The sequence below is a fragment of the Bombina bombina genome, chromosome 6 (genome assembly GCF_027579735.1).
Source record: "Bombina bombina isolate aBomBom1 chromosome 6, aBomBom1.pri, whole genome shotgun sequence".
NCBI lineage: Eukaryota > Metazoa > Chordata > Amphibia > Anura > Bombinatoridae > Bombina > Bombina bombina.
The window spans coordinates 697,194,369-697,218,895 of NC_069504.1; positions in this window are offsets into that span (position 1 = coordinate 697,194,369).

Sequence of the window (24,527 nt, forward strand, 5' to 3'; positions counted from 1 at the left end):
CAATCCAGTAGTTCAGGGGTTAAGGCAAGCAGAGTAGTCAATCAAGCAGAGTAGTCTGAGCCTGCCAAGGTGAAGATAAACATAAGACAAAAGTAGGTTTGGAATCGTCCTTAAATTCTGCTATGCACGCTGCTAAAGAATTATTATTATTATCAGGTACTTGTAGAGCGCCAACAGATTCTGCAGCGCTATAAACATAGGCAGTATACAAGATTACATTTATAGGGATCAGATGGGTAGAGGGCCCTGCGGAGAGTTGCGCTGTTGTAGTAGGCTCTTATGAAGGAAATCTACAAACAGCTGGGCTCATAGGCTTACATTCTAAGGGGTTCAAGGGGAAAGCAATAGAGTTAGAAAAGGTTAGAATAGGTTGTATGCATCCCTGAATAGTAGAGTTTTTAGGGAGCACTTGATGTAATGCTCGTGAGATATTCCACTATCAGACCAAACTTGGCCAGTAGTCTACTTATCCCGGCGTCAAGTGGAATGATAGGAAATATCCCAGAGCAGAGAGAGAGTTTGTAAAATGAGGTAAGCAGTACTCACAGCAGGCAGGGCAGTAATTAGCGGCAATTTAAAGGTAATCCAGAAGTATGGCAGTTCAGGGGTAAACCAGTAGAAGGACCGGGAACAGACAGGAGTCAGCAACAAAAGGATATCCAGCAGTATAGCAGTTCAGGGGTAAACCAATAGAATGATCAGAATGGCAGAGTTCAGCAACAAAGTAGCAATGCAGTAGTTCAGGGTTTAAGCAAGCAGAGTAGTCATACAAGCAGAGTATATTATCAGTATAGCATTCCAGTAGTTTAGGGGTTAAGGCAAGCAGAGTAGTCAAACAAGCAGAGTTCAGTATCAGTATAGCAATACAGTATTTCAGGGGTTAAGGCAAGCAGAGTAGTCAAACAAGCAGAGTTCAGTATCAGTTTAGTAATCCAGTAGTTCAGGGGTTAAGGCAAACAGAGTAGTAAAACAAGCAGAGTACAGTATCAGTTTAGCAATCCAGTAGTTCAGGGGTTAAGGCAAGCAGAGTAGTCAAACAGAGTTCAGTATCAGTATAGCAATTTTATTATTATTATCAGGTATTTGTAGAGCGCCAACAGATTCCGCAGCGCTGTAAACATAGTCGGTGTACAGGATAGCTTTTGTAGGGGTCAAGTGGGTAGAGTGCCCTGCCGAGAGTTTCCATGTTGTAGTCGGCTCTTATGAAGCGATCTGTAAACAGCTGGGCCCATAGGCTTACATTCTAAGGGGTTCAAGGGGAAAGCAATGGCGTTAGGAAAGGTTAGTGTTCGTTGTATGCATCCCTGAATAGTAGAGTTTTTAGGGAGTGCTTGAAGCTGTTAAAACTAGGGGAGAGTCTTATGGAGCGAGGCAGGGAATTCCACAAGATGGGGGCCAGTCTGGAGAAGTCCTGTAAACGTGAATGTGAGGAAGTAACAAGAGAGGAGGAGATCCTGAGCTGATCGAAGGGGACGGGAGGGAGAGTATCTGGAGACAAGTTCTGAAATGTAGGGGGGAGCAGTGCAGTTGAGAGCTTTGTATGTCAGAGTGAGGATTTTATGTTTAATCATAGAGGCAAGAGGAAGCCAGTGAAGGGATTGGCAGAGAAGTGCAATCCAGTAGTTCAGGGGTTAAGGCAAGCAAATTAGTCAAACAAGCAAGAGTTCAGTATCAGTATAGCAATCCAGGAGTTCAGGGATTAAGGCAAGCAGAGTAGTCAATCAAGCAGAGTAGTCTGAGCCTGCCAAGGTGAAGATAAACATAAGACAAAAGTAGGTTTGGAATCGTCCTTAAATTCTGCTATGCACGCTGCTAAAGAATTATTATTATTATCAGGTACTTGTAGAGCGCCAACAGATTCTGCAGCGCTATAAACATAGGCATATACATTTATAGGGATCAGATGGGTAGAGGGCCCTGCGGAGAGTTGTGCTGTTGTAGTCGGCTCTTATGAAGGAAATCTACAAACAGCTGGGCTCATAGACTTACATTCTAAGGGGTTCAAGGGGAAAGCAATGGAGTTAGAAAGGTTAGAGTAGGTTGTATGCATCCCTGAATAGTAGAGTCTTTAGGGAACACTTGATGTAATGCTCGTGAGATATTCCACTATCAGACCAAACTTGTCCAGTAGTCTACTTATCCAGGCGTCAAGTGGAATGATAGGAAATATCCCTGAGCAGAGAGAGAGTTGGTAAAATGAGGTAAGCAGTACTCACAGCAAGCAGGGCAGTAATTAGCGGCAAATTAAAGGTAATCCAGAAGTATGGCAGCTCAGGGGTAAACCAATAGAAGGACCGGGAACAGGCCGGAGTCAGCAACAAAAGGATATCCAGCAGTATAGCAGTTCAGGGGTAAACCAATAGAATGATCAGACTGGCAGAGTTCAGCAACAAAGTAGCAATCCAGTAGTTCAGGGTTTAAGCAAGCAGAGTAGTCATACAAGCAGAGTATATATAGTATCAGTATATATATAGTATCAGTATAGCATTCCAGTAGTTTAGGGGTTAATGATTTCTTCATTGTTGTCACATGAAAATGTGAGGGGTGTACTCACTTTTGTGAGATACTGTGTATGTGTATATATATATATATATATATATATATATATATATATATATATGTGTGTGTGTGTGTGTGTGTGTATATATAAATATAACCCTGCAAACCTCACAGCCCAGAGCTCACAGACAGCTGCATAGCTTTCAGGGACTTAGGCAGTTAACCCCAGACAAGCATGGGTGCAAAGCCCATAGGGAAATTTACTAAACAAAATTATTAACACAATATAAAGTCTGGCACTCTCTTGCAAGCTCATTGCTAGCTATATATATATATATTATGAGGGGGTTTTAAATCTCAGAAGCTCCTTTTTTAAAAAAAAAAAAAAAAAAAAGCCCCTGCATAAGTTTGAATAGCCAGGTGATCATCTGGCGTGAATAAATGTGCATTTATTTGAGTACAGTCTCATGGAACCCCTTATGTGCACATCAACGTTATATAATGATACCCAAAGGCCCTTATTTACATAAGGATAACTGCTTCTTCGTTTAACTAAAATGTTTAGGAAAACCCCCAGATATACACAATTGCTTACAACCTTCTTTATTATATTTTTTATTCATATTTTTATTGAGGAAATAAAAACAACAATTACAAATAAAGGGAGAACAGTATGCATTATTCACTATCATTACAGTTACAGATTATGAGATTAGAGAAACCCTCACATTGTAAAAGAGTAATTTATACAAATACATAAAAGGTCAAAATATTGTACTTATCTGTTACAACAATAAGCTCTCTAAATATATCCAAGTTTTTTTAGTAAAGATTCTGGAGTTTTCCTGATAGAGAAGACAAAAGTGCAGGGAGCTGCAGTACACTCCTTTAAAGGGACAGTCTACTCCAGAATTGTTATTGTTTAAAAAGATAATCCCTTTATTACCCATTCCCCAGTTTTGCATAACTAACACTGCAATATTAATATACTTTTTACCTCTGTGTTTACCTTGTTTCTAAGCATCTGCATACTGCCCCCTTGGTTTAGTTCAGCACAATGTTATCTAAATGACACACATGGACTAGTGCTGTCTAGCTATAAAAAATTGTCAATATGCCCTGAGATAAGAAGCGTGCTTAAAGGGACACTCAGGTTAAATTACATTTTCATGATTCAGATACAGCATGTCATTTTAAACAACTTTCCAATTTACTTCCATTAAAAAAAAATGTGCACAGTCTTTTATATTAACAATTTTTGAGTCACCAGATCCATACGTATATGCATTTGTGATTGGCTGATTGCTATCACGTGGTACAGGGGGAGGGGAAATATACATAACTTTGAAATTTGTTATGAAAAAATCTACTACTCATTTGAAGTTCAGACTAAGTGCTATTGCATTGTCTTGTTATCTTGCATTTGTTGATTATGCAAATCTAATGTGTTGACTGGTCTTTTAAAGGGCATAGAAATTAGCATATAACCCTATCTAAGTTTTAGCTTTCAACAAAGAATACCAAGAGAGCAAAGCAACTTTGATAAATAAAGTAAATTGCAAAGTTGTTTAAAATTGCATGCCCTATCTGAATCATGACAGTTTAATTTTGACTAGACTGCCCCTTTAATATAAATAGCTCCAAAACCAATTATAAAAGTAGTAAAGAAATAATAAGTATAATGTTGCATTATAATCGACCTAATATGAATAAAGAGGTCACTCTTGGACCTTTAAGGAGGTCTTGGAGCAGGTCTGGGCCACTTTTGGACCTTTGAATACGTTAATGCAGCATAGAAGGGTACCTGCATATTGAAATAAATGTATATGCTTTATATGGTGCTAGCTTCAACATTACACAGAAATATTTAATATTGTATTAAAGGACCAGTAAATACAGAAGATTTGCATAATCAACAAATGCATGATAAAAAGAGAATGCAATAGCACTTAGTCTGAACTTCAAATGAGTAGTATATTGTTTTCTGACACATTTCAAAGTTATGTCTATTCCCACTCCTCCTGTATCATATGACAGCCATCAGCCAATCACAAATGCATATACGTTTATTCTGTGAACTCTTGCACATGCTCAGCAGGAGCTGGTGACTCAGAAAGTTTAAATATAAAAAGACTGTGCAGATTTTGTTAATGGAAGGAAATTGGAAAGTTGTTTAAATTGCATACTTTATCTGAAGCATAAAAGTTTAATTGTGACTTGAGCAGGGCCGCCACTAGAAATTTTGGGGCCCCTTACTTAACCATTTATCAGCGCCCCCCCCCCCCCTTTTGTCAAGGAAGATGCCAACTATATGATGACAACAGCATGCAGTGGCTGAAAGGAAGGTCCCTGAACTGCCTAAACAATCATTTAAAGCTTAAGTAGTAGATTGGTGACTTCCGGAAAGGTCTCATTAGGTTCAAAGTCTGTAGAAAGATGTGAATAATCAGTAGTATGGTCAAAATGTCCTAAAAAGGAACAGACAATGGACACACACACACAAACTCAAACTTGCACATACACCCAAGGAAACACCTACAGATACAGCCTCAGAAAACACACAAAGACATACATACTCACAGACATCCACAGAAAACACACAAACACATACATACACACACACCCTTACAGAGACATCCACAGAAAATGCACAGACAGACACACAAACCCTCATAGAGAGACCCACAGAAAAAAAATACATACACGCTCATAGAGGCACCAACAAAAGCACAAAGGCATAAACACAGACACCCACAGAAACACTCACAGGAGGTGACATTTCTGCACATTGCCATTTTTCAGATAGAGCATGCCATTTTAAACAACTTTCCAATGACTGGGCAGTTAACTTAGAGGGGTATACATTATTTAGGAGGGACAGGAATAACAAAAGGGGTGGAGGAATCTGCATGTATATTAAACCTAACCTTAAACCTACAATAAGGGAAGATATTTATGATACAAGTGACAATGTAGAGACCCTGTGGGTTGAAATAAAGAGTGGGGGGAAACATCCTAAAAAAATATTACTAGGAACATGCTACAAGCCTCCCAACATTAGTGACCCAGAGGAAACTCAACTACTTATCCAAATAGGTAAGGCTGCTAATAACAGTGCTGTAATTATGGGAGATTTTAACGACCCTGATATAAACTGGGCAAATGAAACTAGAAATTCAGCTAAGGGGGATAGATTTTTAAATGTTCTCAGGGATAACTTCTTGTCACAATTAATAGAGGAGCCAACTAGGAGTAAAGCTATATTGGATTTAGTGTTATCAAACAATACAGATATAATATCAAACATAGAAGTTAAAGAACATTTGGGTAACAGTGATCATAACATGGTCACATTTGAAATCTCTTTTCATATGCAGTGTTTTAAAGGCTTAACTAAGACGTTTAATTTCAAGAAAGCAAAATTCAACGATTTTAGGAAATCATTAAATAATATAAATTGGGACAATGTATTTTCTAATAAAAATACAGAGGATAAATGGATAATATTTAAAAATGTGTTAAATAAATATACATATCAACACATACCATATGGTTATAAAAATAAAAATAAAAAACTAAGCCGTTATGGCTAAATAAAAATGTGTTAAGAGAAATTAGGAAAAAACGTAGGGCATTTAAATTATTAAAAGAAAATAGTACAGACTCAGCATACAATATTTATAAGGAATGTAACAAAGCATGCAAAAAAGCAATCAAATTAGCCAAAATTGAAAATGAAAAATTAATTGCCAAGAATTCTAAGTCTAACCCTAAAAGGTTCTTTAAGTACATAAATAGCAAAAAATCTAAGAAGGATAATATAGGTACATTAAAATGCGTGGAGGGTAGCATGATAAATAATGACAGGGAGAAGGCTGAGGTACTAAACCAGTTTTTTTCTTCAGTATACACAAGAGAGGAACCATTGAATGATACTTTGGAACAGAATAGAACATGCCAGTCCATACCACTAACTGGGTTTTGTTTAGAGGATATCAGGAAAAAACTGGAAAATATTGAGGTAAATAAAACTCCAGGCCCAGATGGAATACACCCAAGGGTATTAAGGGAACTTAGCAATGTTATAGACAAACCTTTACTCTTAATTTTTCAAGACTCATTATCCTCAGGCATGGTACCCCAGGATCGGCGTAAAGCTGATGTGGTACCACTCTTCAAAAAGGGAAGCAGGGATGATCCAGGAAGCTATGGACCAGTTAGTCTGACATCAATAGTGGGGAAGATATTTGAAGGGATTATAAGGGATTATATTGATGAGCATATTCGTGTAAACAAGATTATGAGTTCTAATCAGCATGGCTTTAGGAGAAATAGATCATGTCAAACTAATCTAATTAGATTCTACGAGGAAGTAAGTAAAAATATAGATAAAGGGGAATCAGTTGATGTGATATACACTGCTCAAAAAAATAAAGGGAACACTTAAACAACACAATGTATCTCCAAGTCAATCACACTTCTGTGAAATCAAACTGTCCACTTAGGAAGCAACACTGAGTGACAATCAATGTCACATGCTGTTGTGCAAATGGGATAGACAACAGGTGGAAATTATAGGCAATTAGCAAGACACCCCCAATAAAGGAGTGGTTCTGCAGGTGGTGACCACAGACCACTTCTCAGTTCCTATGCTTTCTGGCTGATGTTATGGTCACTTTTGAATGCTGCTGGTGCTTGCACTCTAGTGGTAGCATGAGACGGAGTCTACAACCCACACAAGTGGCTAAGGTAGTGCAGCTCATCCAGGATGGCACATCAGTGCGAGTTGTGGCAAGAAGGATTGCTGTGTCTGTCAGCGTAGTGTCCAGAGCATGGAGGCTCTACCAGGAGACAGGCCAGTACATCAGGAGACGTGGAGGAGGCCGTAGGAGGGCAACAACCCAGCAGCAGGACCACTACCTCCGCCTTTGTGCAAGAAGGAACAGGAGGAGCACTGACAGAGCCCTGCAAAATGACCTCCAGCAGGCCACAAATGTGCATGTGTCTGCTCAAACGGTCAGAAACAGACTCCATGAGGGTGGTATGAGGACCCAACGTCAACAGGTGGGGGTTGTGCTTACAGTCCAACACCGTGCAGGACGTTTGACATTTGCCAGAGAACACCAAGATTGGCAAATTCGCCACTGGCGCCCTGTGCTCTTCACAGATGAAAGCAGGGGCACACTGAGCACATTTGACAGACGTGACAGTCTGGAGACGCCGTGGAGAACGTTCTGCTGCCTGCAACATCCTCCAGCATGGCCAGTTTGGCAGTGGGTCAGTAATGGTGTGGGGTGGCATTTCTTTGAGGGGCCGAACAGCCCTCCATGTGCTCGCCAGAGGTAGCCTGACTGCCATTAGGTATCAAGATGAGATCCTCAGACCCCTTGTGAGACCATATGCTGGTGCGGTTGGCCCTGGGTTCCTCCTAATGCAAGACAATGCTAGACCTCATGTGGCTGGAGTGTGTCAGCAGTTCCTGCAAGACGAAGGCATTGATGCTATGGACTGGCCCTCCCGTTCCCCAGACCTGAATCCAATTGAGCACATCTGGGACATCATGTCTCGCTCCATCCACCAACTTCACTTTGCACCACAGACTGTCCAGGAGTTGGTGGATGCTTTAGTCCAGGTCTGGGAGGAGATCCCTCAGGAGACCATCCGCCACCTCATCAGGAGCATGCACAGGCGTTGTAGGGAGGTCATACAGGCACGTGGAGGCCACACACACTACTGAGCCTCATTTTGACTTGTTTTAAGGACATTACATCAAAGTTGGATCTGCCTGTAGTGTGTTTTTCCACTTTAATTTTGAGTGTGACTCCAAATCCAGACCTCCATGGGTTGAAAATTTTGATTTCCATTTTTTAATTTTTGTGTGATTTTGTTGTCAGCACATTCAACTATGTAAAGAACAAAGTATTTAATTAGAATATTTTATTCATTCAGATCTAGGATGTGTTATTTTAGTGTTCCCTTTATTTTTTTGAGCAGTGTACTTAGATTTTGCAAAGGCATTTGATACAGTGCCACATGAGAGATTAATGCACAAAATTAAGGGACTGGGAATAGCTGAAAATGTTAGCTCATGGATAAATAACTGGATAAAAGATAGGGAGCAACGAGTAGTAGTAAATGGATCATGCTCAGATTGGACAAAGGTAATCAGTGGCGTCCCCCAGGGATCAGTACTGGGCCCTGTTCTTGTTAATATTTTTATAAATGACTTAGAGCAAGGATTAAATAGCGACAGCTCTATTTTTGCAGATGATACTAAGTTAAGTAAGGTCATTAGGTCAGAGCAGGACGAACTCTCTTTACAAAGGGATTTGCTAAAATTAGAACTATGGGCAAGTGAATGGAAAATGAGATTTAATATGGAAAAATGTAAGGTTCTACATTTTGGAAGTAAAAATAAGCAGGCTACGTATTTTTTAAATGGGACAAGACTTAGCCAAACACAGGAGGAAAGGGATTTAGGAGTAGTAATAGATAACAAGCTAAAGATGAGTGCACAATGCAGGGCAGCGGCTTCAAATGCTAATAAGATACTAGCATGTATTAAAAGAGGCATTGATTCAAGGGAGGAAAGCATAATTCTGTCATTATATAAAGCCCTGGTAAGACCTCACCTTGAGTTTGGAGTGCAGTTCTGGGGACCGATTGCTAAAAAAGATATTGCAGAACTAGAAAAAGTTCAGAGAAGGGCCACAAAGCTAATAAGGGGATTGGAGAAATTAACCTATGAGGAGAGGCTAGCCAAACTAGGTCTGTTCTCTTTAGAAAAAAGGCGCTTGAGAGGTGACATGATTACTTTATATAAATATATTCAAGGCCCATATACAGAGATGGCAGAAGCTCTGTTTATTCCAAGAAAATTGTTTCTGACAGGAGGTCATAATTTAAGGTTGGAGGAAAGGAGATTTAATCTCCTGCAACTGAAACGTTTTTTCACTGTAAGAGCAATAAAATTGTGGAACTCATTACCAAAGGAGGTAGTGAATGCCAATACCATAGATACATTTAAAAATAGTCTGGATAAATTTCTATATATAAACAAAATTCATGGATATGATTGCTAGTATTAAATGGGTCACATTTTAATGGGGTTATTTAAGCTTAATTGGAGCTTTTTGTAAGTATTTTAGATTTGTATAGGTTGAACTCGATGGACTTCAGTCTTTTTTCAACCTTATCTACTATGTTACTATGTTACTGCCATTAACAAAATGTGCACAGTCTTTTTATATTTAAACGTTTTGAGTCACCAGCTCTTACTGAGCATGTGCAAGAATAAGTGTGTATGCATTTGTGAATGGCTGTTGGCTATCACATGGTACATGTATGCATTTGTGATTGGCTGATGACTGTCACATGGTACAGGGGGAGTGGAAAAAGACATAACTTTAAAATTGTCAGAAAAAAAATCTACTACTCATTTGAAGTTCAGACTAAGTGTTATTGCATTGTCTTGTTATCTTGCATTTGTTGAGTATGCAAATCTACTGTGTTGACTGGTCCTTTAAGAGATCACTTTTTAAAGAATCATATTTGTAAATGTGCAAACAAAAATACTTCTGTGAATTCATAATTGTACATTAATGATCTGTTAGAATGGGTAGATGAAGAAACATACTTTTGAAGGGTTGTCATATGTTTTGGGGTTTTGTTTCCCCCATTTTCCCCAACCAAGAGCACCACTTCTGGTGTACAAATGTTCCCATCTTTCAGCTGTACTTATGGATTTTGAAAATGCTGTACTCTATATGGTCTTGGTGGAACCATAAGCTGTGGTAAGCAGTTTCATACCATTAGATCTGGTTAAATGCAGGATTTAGGCTTGTTTGTAAGTATTTCAAAATGAAGTCAGCTGTAGTGTAACCTGAACAGTAACTGTCTCATTTCAAACACTGTGCAATCTTATATATATACATTTAAAAAAATCATATCTGTCAAAAGTAGGGTTGCCAGGTGTCCGGTATTTGACCGGACAGCACGGTATTTTAGGTTTCTGCCCAGTAATCTGTATTCAAAAAAACTGGACACAGGCAGCTCTTAAGAATCCATGTGTATCAATATTTTTATTGGTCTGGCCGCATCCGTCTGTAGTGTACCCAACCTACACCCAGCCCGTGTTCCACTTCCTGCACCCACAACCAGCATGGGGCACCCCTAATAGCCTGCTTAGCTGGGTCAGGACCCCGGACTACAACGCATCCTGTGCGTGCTGCTGTGACTGTGACGGGTGTCACGTGATCACGCATGTGACGTCACATACTCACATCAGCGAGAAGACCCACGCTGACACACTTGCTCAAGTTCCCTGCGGGCGCCGGGTTCCTAAACGAAAATGTTTTCTGAGGTAGTTATATATTATTTGCTTGTAAAGTTCTTGCCATATGTATCGCTGTGCAGGAAAAAAAAATACATGCAAAATAATTGTACACAGTATTAAACGATACATGAAAACACAAAACAGTTCACAGTGGAAGAATATGAGAAGAGTACTGTACAACCATAAGAACTTACAATCCATGTTTTATTAGTGAATAAATGTGTTATCTATGATTTTATTTTAAAGCTTTAACCAACTATATTTTGTGAATAATGAAATATATTGTAACTGATTTTATATATCTAGATATAAAAAACACTATATATACAGTATATATATTAATACATATGTAACCCCTTCCTTATCTATCTTTGGTGAGAATGATACAGGTTGGACGGTCACCTTTGACGCTGTGGCTTCACAGGAATGACCTAAGTCTCCGCTGGAGTAGGGAGTCTGGGACATCTTGATTAATGTAACGTACAGTGCCTCCACTCAGTGATAACAATTCTCAGGGAACCCACAACACTGAGACAATGAGTTCCCCACAACATGCAATAATAAACAGAAGCAGATAATAAAGTAACACAGAATATATTTAAATGCAAATAGAACAACATATAAATAACATAACAGTCCCACACTTTGCAGGGTACCCTTTTTCCAAAATACACTGCTAAGTAAAGTCCCTTGTGGTGGTGCACGTTGGGGCCCTTAGTAAGTTTCAGATATCTGTTTAGTGTGAGGGATAACTGTAACTGTTCCACTACCTGAATCCTCCTGTAGAATGTTCTAGAAAAGGTCTGGCTGCTTTCTCTGCTGCTTTCTTTTCCACTTAAGTGCTGACAGTCTGAAATGACAGCTCACTCTAGTCCTACTGTAGCTGCTTCTTACTGTGACATCAGGCTGAGTGATCACAGCATGCAGGGTCCTGGATGCAGCCTTTATCATCCCAGGCAGAATCACACACAATCTTTCAGCAGCCCTGAACAGCTCTGACTAAACTCTCCTCACAGGAAGTCTCTGAAAAACTGCCAGCCTCTGATTGGCTCTCACTACCATGTGATGCAGGGTTGAGCAAAGGGCAAAGTGCAGTTAATCCCTGCAGGAAAATGACAAAGGGCTACATTCTCCCCCCTGTAAAATTCCTGCCTTCCACTGGCAGGGCAGATACATTAAATAATTAAACATCACTCTGGCACAAGTAACAACTAATCTAATACAGCTGTGTTCCTGTACCTAACAATGTATTCAAGGTGTCAAGGGCATGTAATACTTGTATGACCTTGGAGTGGGACTCTTGCCAGTATGTGGGTTCCCCTACTCGGTCATAAGTGAATAATCTTGGTGGACGCCTATGTCTTTGACTTCCTCTTGAGTCTCTTTGTGGCAACTGTTGAATTCCTCCAGATGTAAATCTTCTCACTGCTCTGTTTGGAAAAGGTGCTATAGCTTGAGGCCCAGGTCTCCCCATAGAATGTGCATCTGTGTCAGTAGATCTAGGGATGAAGTTGGGGCTTTCAGGATTAAGATCTGACTGAGGAGAAGCAACAGGAGGGTCAAAAGCTTCTGGCTGAGCATCAGGAGGTGTCAACCACTCTTGATCTAAACCTGAATTGTCATGGTTTCCTTCACTAGAATTATCTGCTTCCTTCACTTCCGGTTGACCAACAGGTAACAAATGATTTCGATGTCATGCCTTAATTCGGCCTTCAGGCCCTTTTATTTTGTATACAGGAAGTCCTGGAAGCTTGGAAACCACTTCAAAAAGGGTGCCTTTCCACCGGTCAGCGAGTTTGTGTTTTCCAATAATACCTAGGTTTTTAAGAAGTACCTTATCTCCTGGCTGAATTTCACTATGCCTGACTTTAGCGTCATAACGTCTTTTGTTATTTTCGTTAATCCGGGAACTAGCCTTCTCTGCCAGGTCATAGGCTCTTTGTAGACTCTGTTTCAAGTTGCAAACATATTGGTAATGTGGGATATGGGCCATTCCATCAGAAGAGACATCAAACTGAAGATCTATTGGAAGCCTTGCTTCTCGACCAAAAAGCAAGTAATAAGGAGAATATCCTGTAGATTCATGTCTTGTACAATTGTATGAGTGAACCATGGCTTCAACATGCCTACTCCAGGTTCTTTCCTCTGTATCGTTAAGGGTCCCTAACATGTCCAACAGGGTACGGTTGAACCTTTCAGGAAGAGCATCCCCTTCAGGATGGTAAGGGGTAGTTCTGGACTTTTCAATGTTTAGCAGTTTCAAAAGTTATTTTATGAGTCGGCTTTCAAAGTCATGACCCTGATCAGAATGAATTGGCTAGGTAACCCGTAGTGAATGAAAAAGTTCTGCCATAGCACTTTGGCAACTGTGATGGCTTTCTGGTCTTTAGTAGGGTAAGCTTGAGCATACCTGGTGAAATGATCAGTCACTACCAGTACATTTCCTACTCCTGCTGAATCAGTCTCAATACACAGAAAATCCATACAGACTAGATCCATGGGGCCAGAGCTCTTTAGGTGGCCCATTGGTGCAGCTCGGGTAGGTAGAGTTTTCCTCTGAATACACCTTCGGCAATTATGACAATGCCTCTCCACAGACTCTCTCATTTTTGGCCAGAAGAAACGATCTTGCATCAATCCAAAAGTTTTGTCCACCCCCAGGTGTCCATGTTGGTCATGCAAGGATCTTAGTACCATTCCTCTATACTTTTCTGGTAATACCAACTGTCTTCGTCCTGGGTGATCATGATATTGAATGAGCCTATAGAGAAGTCCCTTCTCAATACGGAAATGGCTCCATTCTCTCTTGAATAGTTGTTGCAACTCAGCAGGTAAACAGTTCAAGTATTTTTGGCACCCATTCTTAACAGCTTTTAATAAGGGGCCCACTGCTGGGTCTTGAGCTTGAGTTTGTTGTTTATCCTCATTACTGATGCTTGTCCACTGGGGTAGGTTAACTGGGTAACACATAGCCTCTGGAACTGCCTCAGCACTACAACTGAGTGAGTTGATGCATCTCAATTCAGAAAAGTTAACCCACCCATCTTCAGTGATAGAGGTCTGACACAATGCCCTTACTCCAGGGCCAGGAATTTCAATCCAATCTTCTTTATCTGTCTCTGGAGGAAGTCCAGGTCTCCGAGATAAAGCATCAGCTCCCACATTAGTAGATCCAGGCTTGTATTTCAATAAGAAGCTATAGTAGGACAAAGCTGCAAGCCAGCGATGTCCAGTGGCATCTAGTTTAGCTCTGGTCAAGATATAGGTGAGGGGATTGTTGTCGGTCCTCACCTCAAATTCTGCACCATACAGGTAATCATGTAGTTTATCTACGATAGCCCACTTCAATGCCAGAAATTCTAGTTTATGCACTGGGTAATTCTTTTCAGCTTTAGACAAGCTCAGACTAATGTAGGCAACAGGCCTCAGCCCCTCAGGATGTGCCTGGTGGAGAATGCCTCCAAGCCCTTCCATGCTGGCATCTACATGAAGCACAAATGGTTTCTCAAGATCTGCATATGCCAGTACAGGAGATTCAGTCATCTTACTTTTAAGTAGTTGAAAAGCCTCTTCACAGGAATTAGTCCACTTATCTCCTATGGGTTTCTTGAAATGCAGGCTCTACTGCTTGGCATTCTCTCCAGGCTCCAATTTCAGAAGATTGTGAAGACTTCTAGCTATCTTGGAATAACCTTCTACAAAACGACGGTAGTAACCGCAGAACCCCAAGAATGAACGTAGCTCTTCAATATTCTTTGGTCTTGGCCAATTTACCACTGCTTCTATTTTTGCTGGGTCTATGGCCACACCTTCTGCAGAAACTATATGTCCAACATAAGTCACTGAGCTTCTTGCAAATTTGCATTTGTCAACTGATAACTTCAGACCTTCAGCTTGCAATCGATCTAACACCCTCAGCAACCGATTTTTGTGTTCTTCAGGGGTTCTTCCAAAAATTATTATATCATCCAGATAAACAAGGCACTCTCTTGGACTAAGGTCCCCAAGGGTCTTTTCCATTAATCTCTGGAAAGTTGCTGGGGCCCCGGTAATCCCTTGTGGCATACGGGTAAACTGGTAGAAACCCAAAGGGCAGATGAATGCTGTTTTCTCTTGGTCTTCTTTTTTCATGGGAACTTGATAATATCCAGAGCGGAGATCCAATACACTAAACCATTTGCTACCAGATAGAGCATTTAGTAGATCTTCTATTTGGGGTAGTGTATACTGGTCAGGAATTGTTCGTTTATTTAAAGTTCGATAGTCTATACACAATCGCACAGAGCCATTCTTTTTCCTCACCACTACAATGGGAGAAGCATAGGGACTTCTAGATTCTTTGATAATGCCAGTATCTTCCATTTCTTGCAAGATGTTTCTCACATCCTCCACATCTCGTGGTACTATACGTCGAGACCTCTCATGAAAGGGAGCAGAGTCCGTCAATCTTATGGTGTGTTGTGCACTCTTGCAACACCCTACATCCATGTCTTTAGTTAAGAAAACTCCTCTTCTGGTTTTTAGAGCTTTAAGCAATCTCTCTTTCCATTCAAATGGTAAACTTGAGTCTTCAAAATCAAACTCCAATTCTCCTGATGAGTTGACTGCTGGTTCTATGGGAAGGGCAGAAATAGGGGTTATTTCCTCTAAAAGGTGAAGGATTCCCAATTCTTGACAATGATCAATATGGACATCTCTTGGGGACAGATTACAGACAGTTACAGCAAAAATGCCTGTTGTGCCTTTCTGCCAATCCTTGACTTCAGGCATTATCATCCAGCCCTTTCGAATGTCCTCTTCAGGAATAGATTCTACACAGTAGATCTGTGCACAATTAATCATACCCTCCTGTAAGGTGGGCACAGCTTTAACAGATTTAATTTCTCCAGGTCGTAAAGTCAAAGGCTGGGGGCCCCAGTAATGGAACTGCCCAGTCAGTGATTCTTGAGCTAATTTGTGACATTCGTGTCTTAGGGCAGGCTCCAATTCAGCCATCTGATTAATGGATACATTTCCTACCTCTTGCAAGTAGGATCTAAACAAGTTTCGAACCATACTAGTATTGGTTCCCAGGAGAATGGAGAAACTTGATTATTAGGGGTAGGGCACAACAGAGCCTCCACATCCATGGAGCAAGTCTTTCCAGTGTTCAGTTGTGGGATGACAATCTGCACTCTGACTACTCCTTCTACTGTACAGGCTTGTGAACCTAGCCCCCATAAACTGACATCTTTAGCTGTGGCAATAGGTAAGTGACGTAGGTGAGCATCATAAAATGATCTGAAGATAATGGTCACCTGGGATCCAGTGTCTAGCAATGCAGAAGCTGGGATGCCCTCGACCATAAGTGATACCAGTGGCTTGGGTCCAACTCTGATACTTGCAGCTGTTTCACCTTTTTCACCTTTTACTTGAATTGTATTTGCATATCGTTCTCTCAACTCAAACTCATCTTCTTCCTCTGCATATGCAGTCATTATAATTTGAAGGAGCTGTGATGCAGAAGCTTGAGGATGGATAATTTGATGGTGCCTTACCAGATCTAAGGCCGGACCTTTTAAACCTTCTATGAGCCTTTGTCGTTTCACATCCTCAGAACAAGCCCATTCTCTAAGAAGCTGCAAAGTAGTGTCTCTCCAGGATTTGAAGCACTCTTCTCCAACAGGAGTAGGGTCCATCCCAGAGAAAATCTTCAATCTCTTGTAATTGTGAATGTGTTGAGCTTGGGTCAGTTCCACCGCTAATTGTTTAAGTACATTTGTTATGGGAGAAGAAATCTCTTGCTTAGGAGAATCATTCTTTAGTCTCCTTTCACTTACTATAGAACTGCCTTCAGAATCATTTACATTTAAATCATCTTCAGACTCACTGTCACTATTTTGAAATATCAGGTCAGAATCATCACCCTCCGCGTGGTCAGAATCTCCTTCTGGGTATACTATCAGGCACCCTTTAGGGTCTGCTCCAGGTATAGGGATTCTAGTTGTTCCTTTTTCTGGATTTATATCCCGGTCCCCCTGAACAAGGGTCACACCATGAGTTCCTGTTTTCTTAGCCTGAACTATGGCAGGGTTTTCCAACCCAGGGATCAGTTTTAGGGCATCTATAAACTTCCTCCTGCTGAGTCCAATAGGAGTTTGCACAGCCACAACCTTCTGGGGAGGAACCCTCATTATTCTAGCCCACTCTCTAACATCTCTGGGTGATGGAACAGGGGTCTTGCTTAAACACGTCTTACTGTCCCAGTTCATCTCAGCGTTGCCTCCATCTGTAACCCCTTCCTTATCTATCTTTGGTGAGAATTATACAGGTTGGACGGTCACCTTTGACGCTGTGGCTTCACAGGAATGACCTAAGTTTCTGCTGGAGTAGGGAGTCTGGGACATCTTGATTAATGTAACGTACAGTGCCTCCACTCAGTGATAACAATTCTCAGGGAACCCACAACACTGAGACAATGAGTTCCCCACAACATGCAATAATAAACAGAAGCAGATAATAAAGTAACACAGAATATATTTAAATGCAAATAGAACAACATATAAATATCATAACAGTCCCACACTTTGCAGGGTACCCTTTTTCCCAAAATACACTGCTAAGTGGTGGTGCACGTTGGAGCCCTTAGTAAGTTTCAGATATCTGTTTAGTGTGAGGGATAACTTTAACTGTTCCACTACCTGAATCCTCCTGTAGAATGTTCTAGAAAATGTCTGGCTGCTTTCTCTGCTGCTTGCTTTTCCACTTAAGTGCTGACAGTCTGAAATGACAGCTCACTCTAGTCCTACTGTAGCTGCTTCTTACTGTGACATCAGGCTGAGTGATCACAGCATGCAGGGTCCTGGATGCAGCCTTTATCATCCCAGGCAGAATCACACACAATCTTTCAGCAGCCCTGAACAGCTCTGACTAAACTCTCCTCACAGGAAGTCTCTGAAAAACTGCCAGCCTCTGATTGGCTCTCACTACCATGTGATGCAGGGTTGAGCAAAGGGCAAAGTGCAAAGTGCAGTTAAACCCTGCGGCAAAATGACAAAGAGCTACACATATACACTCTATAAATTTGTGTTTATGTGTATAAATATGCAATACAAAGTGCAGAAACTCTGGATTTCTTGAACACTTCTCACTTTATTGTGCAAAGTATTTATACAAAATATATCTATCTATAAATATGTATATAGTTATTGCCTATAATGTCACATGACTAATATATATACTATATATATATTTATACTGTATATTTTGTATATACAGTATGTGTGTTTATATATGTGTATATATATATATATATATATATATATATATATATATATATATATATATATAAAATAACTTTAAGATAATGTGTGTGCCTTTTTTCTGGCACAAGACCCTACTGACACTTTAAACCCTGTGTACCCCTCCGTGCCCCCCCACCGGTTATCTCTTTGACTGTCCAGTATTTTTTTGAAGGACACCTGGCAACCCTAGTCAAAAGGGCACCTACCATTTATGTATTGAAGAGGAAACATTTCTGCATGGTTTTAAATATAGAATTTCTACATTATTGTCAAATAATCATAAATACACTGCTGCATATTGTAAAAAAAAAGTGTTTGTATGGACCCCTGGCCCCACCATACAACTACCACACTGAAGTTACAATCCAAAATTGCACAAATAAATAAAACACTTTTACTAAGAAAGTCCTACCTACTCTGCAAATGAAAGTGATCTGCCGTCTGACTCAGGCATGCACTGTACAAACTGAAGTGCCAAGTCTGTCTCACACTGTGCATAGTGGTTTAGTGCACACTGAGAAATCCTCTCAAATGCTAATGCTTTACTCCTTGCAATGACATTTTCCATGCTCAATAGCACTCTCTAGTGGCTGCCGAAATGTAAAAAAAAAAAAAGTTGTGCTTGCCTTATGGGCCCGCCTGGCCCACTGGGCCCCTGACAGGAGTTACCCTATTCACCCCCTGATGGCGTCCTTGGACTTGAGTGTCCCTTTAAGACAATGAGGGCTATAAACTAAAACATGAAGCATTAGATGGAGAGATTGCAGTTGGGTACTGTAAATAGTAAGAGGTCCCAGCATGAAAATAGTTAACAAATCCATTTAACTTAACTGTGTAAAGTCTTAAAGCACAACATTTGCAGTTTTCAAGTATACCTTTCAACAATATTCAACAAGTTATAAGAACCCCACACATAAACCAGACATGACAATTAAATAACTATGAAATAACCGGAAAACAAAACATTTCTGAGGCTCAGTCCAGATGGCCATCATTAATATTAGATAGGTGAATATTCCTAGCCACAATCATAGGTGCAGTAAAATAAATAGCAAGGTGGCTAATAATTTAGACAGCTTCCAAATAATTAAACTGACCTTTGGTTTTATGAAAGGTTTAACCTATACCAGCTCTTTTGGGGTTGAGATAGGATCCAAAGCTTGTGAATTTTCCATAGTTACCAGCAGTCCAGAACCTATGAAGTTTCAGGGAAATCTGGAATGAAAGCTCTTCCCTATATTGTACCTTGCTGGTTTTTGGTCCCTGGGTCTGTTCACAAGCAGGGAACTAGGCGTTTAAATAATGTCCCTGCTGTACAGAGGTATGTCAGAAGTGGGAAGCTCCACTGTGTTTGTTAAACCTTTCATTTCTGGATATGGTTGAACATTATTATGTTCAAGCTATAACCGATGGAGCCCTAGAGCGTTGTCAATTCCACAATGCACAGAAGAATTCCTGCATGGGTCTATAGTTGTGACTTTGACTGAGGGGATGTTAAGCGGTGCACAGTTCTGCTGTTAATGCTGTTCGGTATTCACAGAGTTGCATATTCAATTCCTCAATTAAAATAGTTGTAGCCATCATTATCTACCGCAGTAGCCAGTATGGAGTTCTGATGAATTGTAGATATTTGCAGCAGTATGAAACTTGCTGCATTACTCCAGCTAATCAACTCCAAGGGTATTGAGCTGTTTAGACCACCATGAGAAACTCAATGGTCCAGTCCAGAGCACTAAAAGCGTAGGCACATCAATTTATATATCTTTTGAATCCGTAGACACTTCTGCAGCAGTGTCTGGCATTAATAACAATAAATGCAGTACCTGTCTGCTGAAAATTGTCGGATCAACAACAACACTTAATGAAAATATACATTTTTTTCTCACGTTTTGTTGTTGAGTTCTTACATGTCATGATATATACATAAAATAATGGTATAGTTTGAGTCTGCTTAAAACATTATATAATATGTTTGGGTTTCTCACTGAAAAATGCTGCTTAAATGTGAGCAGCTTCTAAAAACAGTTCAATAACATAAATATATAATGTACATAAAATATATGCATGAACACTATAAAAGATATCAACAAGGCATGTGCACATAGTTGTAAAGGGGAAATCTATGTATGTGAGTAAGGTTAGAGGAGAGCCAGGAAGTTGCCTATAAGACTTGTTGAGTGTCTGGTGGGTTTGCTTAAAGGGACACTGAACCCACATTTTTCCTTTCATGATTCAGATAGAGCATGAATTTTTAAGCAATTTTCTAATTTACTATTATCAATTTTTCTTCGTTCTCTTGCTATCTTTATTTGAAAAAGAAGGAATCTAAGCTAAGGAGCCAGCCAATTGTTGGTTCAGACCACTGGACAGCATTTGTTTATTGGTGGGTGAATTTATCCACCAACCAGCAAGAACAACCCAGGTTGTTCACCAAAAATGGGCCGACATTTTAACTTACATTCTTGCTTTTCAAATAAAGATACCAAGAGAATGAAGAAAATTTGATAATAGGAGTAAATTAGAAAGTTACTTAAAATTGCATCCTCTACCTGAATCACAAAAGAAAAAAAATTGGGTTCAGTGTCCCTTTAAGGGTAGGAAAACTCCTGGTGGTTGTGTCTGTTTAAGGGTGGGAGGACACCTTTTTGTTGTTTCTAATGAGCTTATCCTACAGCTTGGGAGAGATGATTAGTATATTCGGGGGATAATACTACCATACCTCTCATTCTTGTATCTCATTTTTCAGACACTCTACGGAGAATCCCTGCTTGGCAGATCAGTGTCAGAGGATTAGCCTGCTGCGTGAGTGCGTGGAATCAGTGGATCCGTAGAATCGTCTATATGTAGTTTATTGGGGGACGTGCTACTAAAACATTTTATACAAGTATGACTATGTATTAATCAAATTTATCATTAGTCCACAAGTAAAAGATACTTGTTGCATTGCCCCCCCACTTGAAAAATGTTAACACACAAAATATATAGGGATGCATGTATTTTGTCATAACTCTCCTTCCACACTGCATAATTGTTGCTGCCAATCAAACTCATTAACTATCAAACGAGGGCTTTGTGTGATTGGCATGCAGCAGGTGAGTGAGGTTACTCCATGGATTTAGTGTGATCTGGTTTCCCCTTATATCTACATTATATGTAGTTAGGTGAGAGGTTGCAGACTTAAAACATTCACCATTGCTTCATCTTATAAGGCAGTATCTAGGTGTCTTAGTATAGCGTTCTATCTGTTGCAGCTGCGTATGTGCACAGGTCTGCAGCTGTCACTGTTACTCCCAGCACACATACACAGGAGAGAAAAGAAGGGGAGTGAAGCCCGCAATATATTAAAAACTCAATCTGTGACAAATTACACATAACAGTTGGTATATTTAGGCTCAATCATGTGTTCAATTCCTTTATCTCTTTAATAAATACTCCTTATAACCCCTCAGTGCCAGGAGTTTTAGAAATGTTACCACTGGAGGTCAGACATCATTTTCATGATAGATAGGCCACTTTGTCCCTGTGTTAATACATAAGCCATGTTTTCCTGTAGAGTTATGAGCTGCACATGCCTCTAGACCAGTGATATTTAACCTTTTTTTTTGCCGTGGCACACTTTTTTACATTAAAAAATCCTGTGGCACACCACCATCCCAAAATTTAAAAAAAAATCACACATTGTAGCCTAATTCAGCATATATATATACACATACACACAAACACACACATACTGTATGTATTGTGCTGTTATGCCATGCCTCCTACAAACTACCCCTGCACTGGGAGTAAAAAACAAGCAAAGTTTAAAAAATATGTCACACTGTTGTCAGTCTGCCGTGGCACACCTGAGGATCTCTCTCGGCACACTGGTTGAAAAACACTGCTCTAGACCAGTGTTTTTCAACCAGTGTGCCGTGGCACACTAGTGTGCCCTGAGAGATCCTCAGGTGTGCCACGGCAGACTGACAACAGTGTGATATTTTTTTAAAAATTTTGCTTGTTTTTTATTCTGGGACGTTTTTTTATTTTGAGTGAGATGATGACTATATATACCCTAGTCCAGGAGAACCCAGCACACTCATAACGTACCAACTCCCAGGGTGCCCACCTAATCCATACATAGAGAAGTTATTTCATAAAAGGCAAGCACTCGCTGGTATTTTTTCAAACAACAAACAGTATTTACTGTACAGCAAATCAGTGAACGTTTTCGGGCATCCGCCCGTCCATACTGTAAATACTGTTGTTTGAAAAAATACCAGCGAGTGCTTGCCTTTTGTGAAATAACTTTTATATATACAATGTGTGATTTTGTAAAATTTTGGGATGGTGGTGTGCCGCAGGATTTTTAAATGTAAAAAAGTGTGCCACGGCAAAAAAAAGGTTGAAAATCACTGCTCTAGACATCATATGAATAGTGCATTATTCATGATCATCCCAGCATGCTCTGCAGCATGTGTAACTCATCCAAGAAAACATGGCTGAGGTGGCAACCTTAAGAGTTCCTGAGTGTAGATTTACACAGGGAGACTATAAATAGTTTTTCAGCACCAATTCAGCTTTCATTTGATTTTTTCCCCCCAGGATAAATTCAGCTTTTTTTTTATGTATCAGGGCTTGTACACCCCAAGACTTAAAAGGACAGTCTACTCCAACATTTGTATTGTTTAAAAAGATAGATAATGCCTTTATTACCCATTCCCTTGTTTTGCATAACCCACGCTGTTATATTAATACACTTTTTACCTCTGTGATTTCCTTATAGCTAAGCCTCTTCTGACAGCCCTGATCACATGACTTTTTATTTATTATCTATTGACTTGCATTTTATCCAATTAGTGCAGTGTCTGCCACAAACCACCGGTGTGAGCACAATGTTATCTATATGGCTCACATGAAATAGCACTCCCTGTTGTAAAAAGCTAATAAAAAAGCATGTGATAAGAGGCGGTCTGTAGTTAGGGTTGCCACCCGTCCCTTAAAATACAGAACGCTTAAAAGTTATACATGCTGCAGGGTGTGCAGGGAGGAATAGATATAGTGCTGTACAGAAACACAATACATGTTCCTCCCCTCACACCCTGCAGCATGTATAAAGCATAAGTGTCCAGGAAAACATGGCCGAGGTGGCAACCCTATCTGTAGTGGCTAAGAAACAGGTAACAATTTAAAGATTTAAAGGTTATAAAGTATATTAATATAACAATATTGGTTGTGCAAAGCTGGGGAATGGATAGTAAAGGTGTTACCTATCTTTTTAAACAATAACAATTCTGGTGTAGACTGTCCCTTTAATTGTAATCACAAAACTTTATAAAGGTGGGATGTTTTCTGGTATTCAGTGAATAAGGGGAGAGTGCGCATATGGGAAAGCACTTGTGTTAATAAAGCCAATAACTAAGGACAGGTGATCGTCAGCCTTGAGTGATAGTAAAGGGGTGGGATAACAATGAGAGCTCTTTGATGCATGAGCTGTGAGTGTCTGACGATGCAGTTGTCATGAATGGGGGATCTGAAGCTATTTTTAGCGATCCACAGCACTAGAGGCCTTGATCTTTGGTATCTTATTGGTCGGCACTCCCAAGGTTTCAATGGGATTGCCGGTGATGTTGGCAGATAATACGGTAGAAGTTTTTTTAAACATGTACCACCTGCATTATGTATCTCTGTAGCTGCACACTAGCACATTACTGCTTTCTCAAAAGCTTTCACAGCAACTGTGCCTGCACATAGCAGCGTGACAGCACACTGAGTGCGGAAGTATCCTATTATATGTACCACCTACGTATCACAGCTTACACAAAACTGCAGCCCCAGGGAGATGAAAGGGTTAAGGCAATTGTGGCACCATCGCTTTATGTCACACATTACACAGCATTTCCTGTATTTTAAGGTCATGTTTATAGAGTTTGTGGATATTGGCGAGAAAACAATAAGTGCATATTTATAAACCAACAGCTAGGAGATACAAATTAAGAACCTTAATAGTTTGGGGGGGGGGGGAGGAGGGTATAATTGTATAAAATATTGAGTAACTCATTAGATACATAAGTTGTATCAAAGATAATCATAGTTTCTTGTGAAATAGCATTAAATACTCTTTTATGATTCAGTTAGCGCATGCAATTTTGAACAACTTTCCTATTTACTTCTTTGATCTAATTTACTTCATTCTCTCGTATATTTTGTTAAAAAGCATACACAGGAGCAGAAATGCACTACTGGGAGCAAACTGCTGATTCGTGGCTGCATCTATATGCCTCTTATTAGCACACTTAATGTGCTTAGCTAGCTCCCAGTAGTGCATTGCTTCTTCAACAAAGGATACCAAGAGAATGAAGCAAATAGTACTGGAGAGTTATTAAAAATGGTATGCCCTGTCTCAATCATGAAATAATATTTTTTTTTCA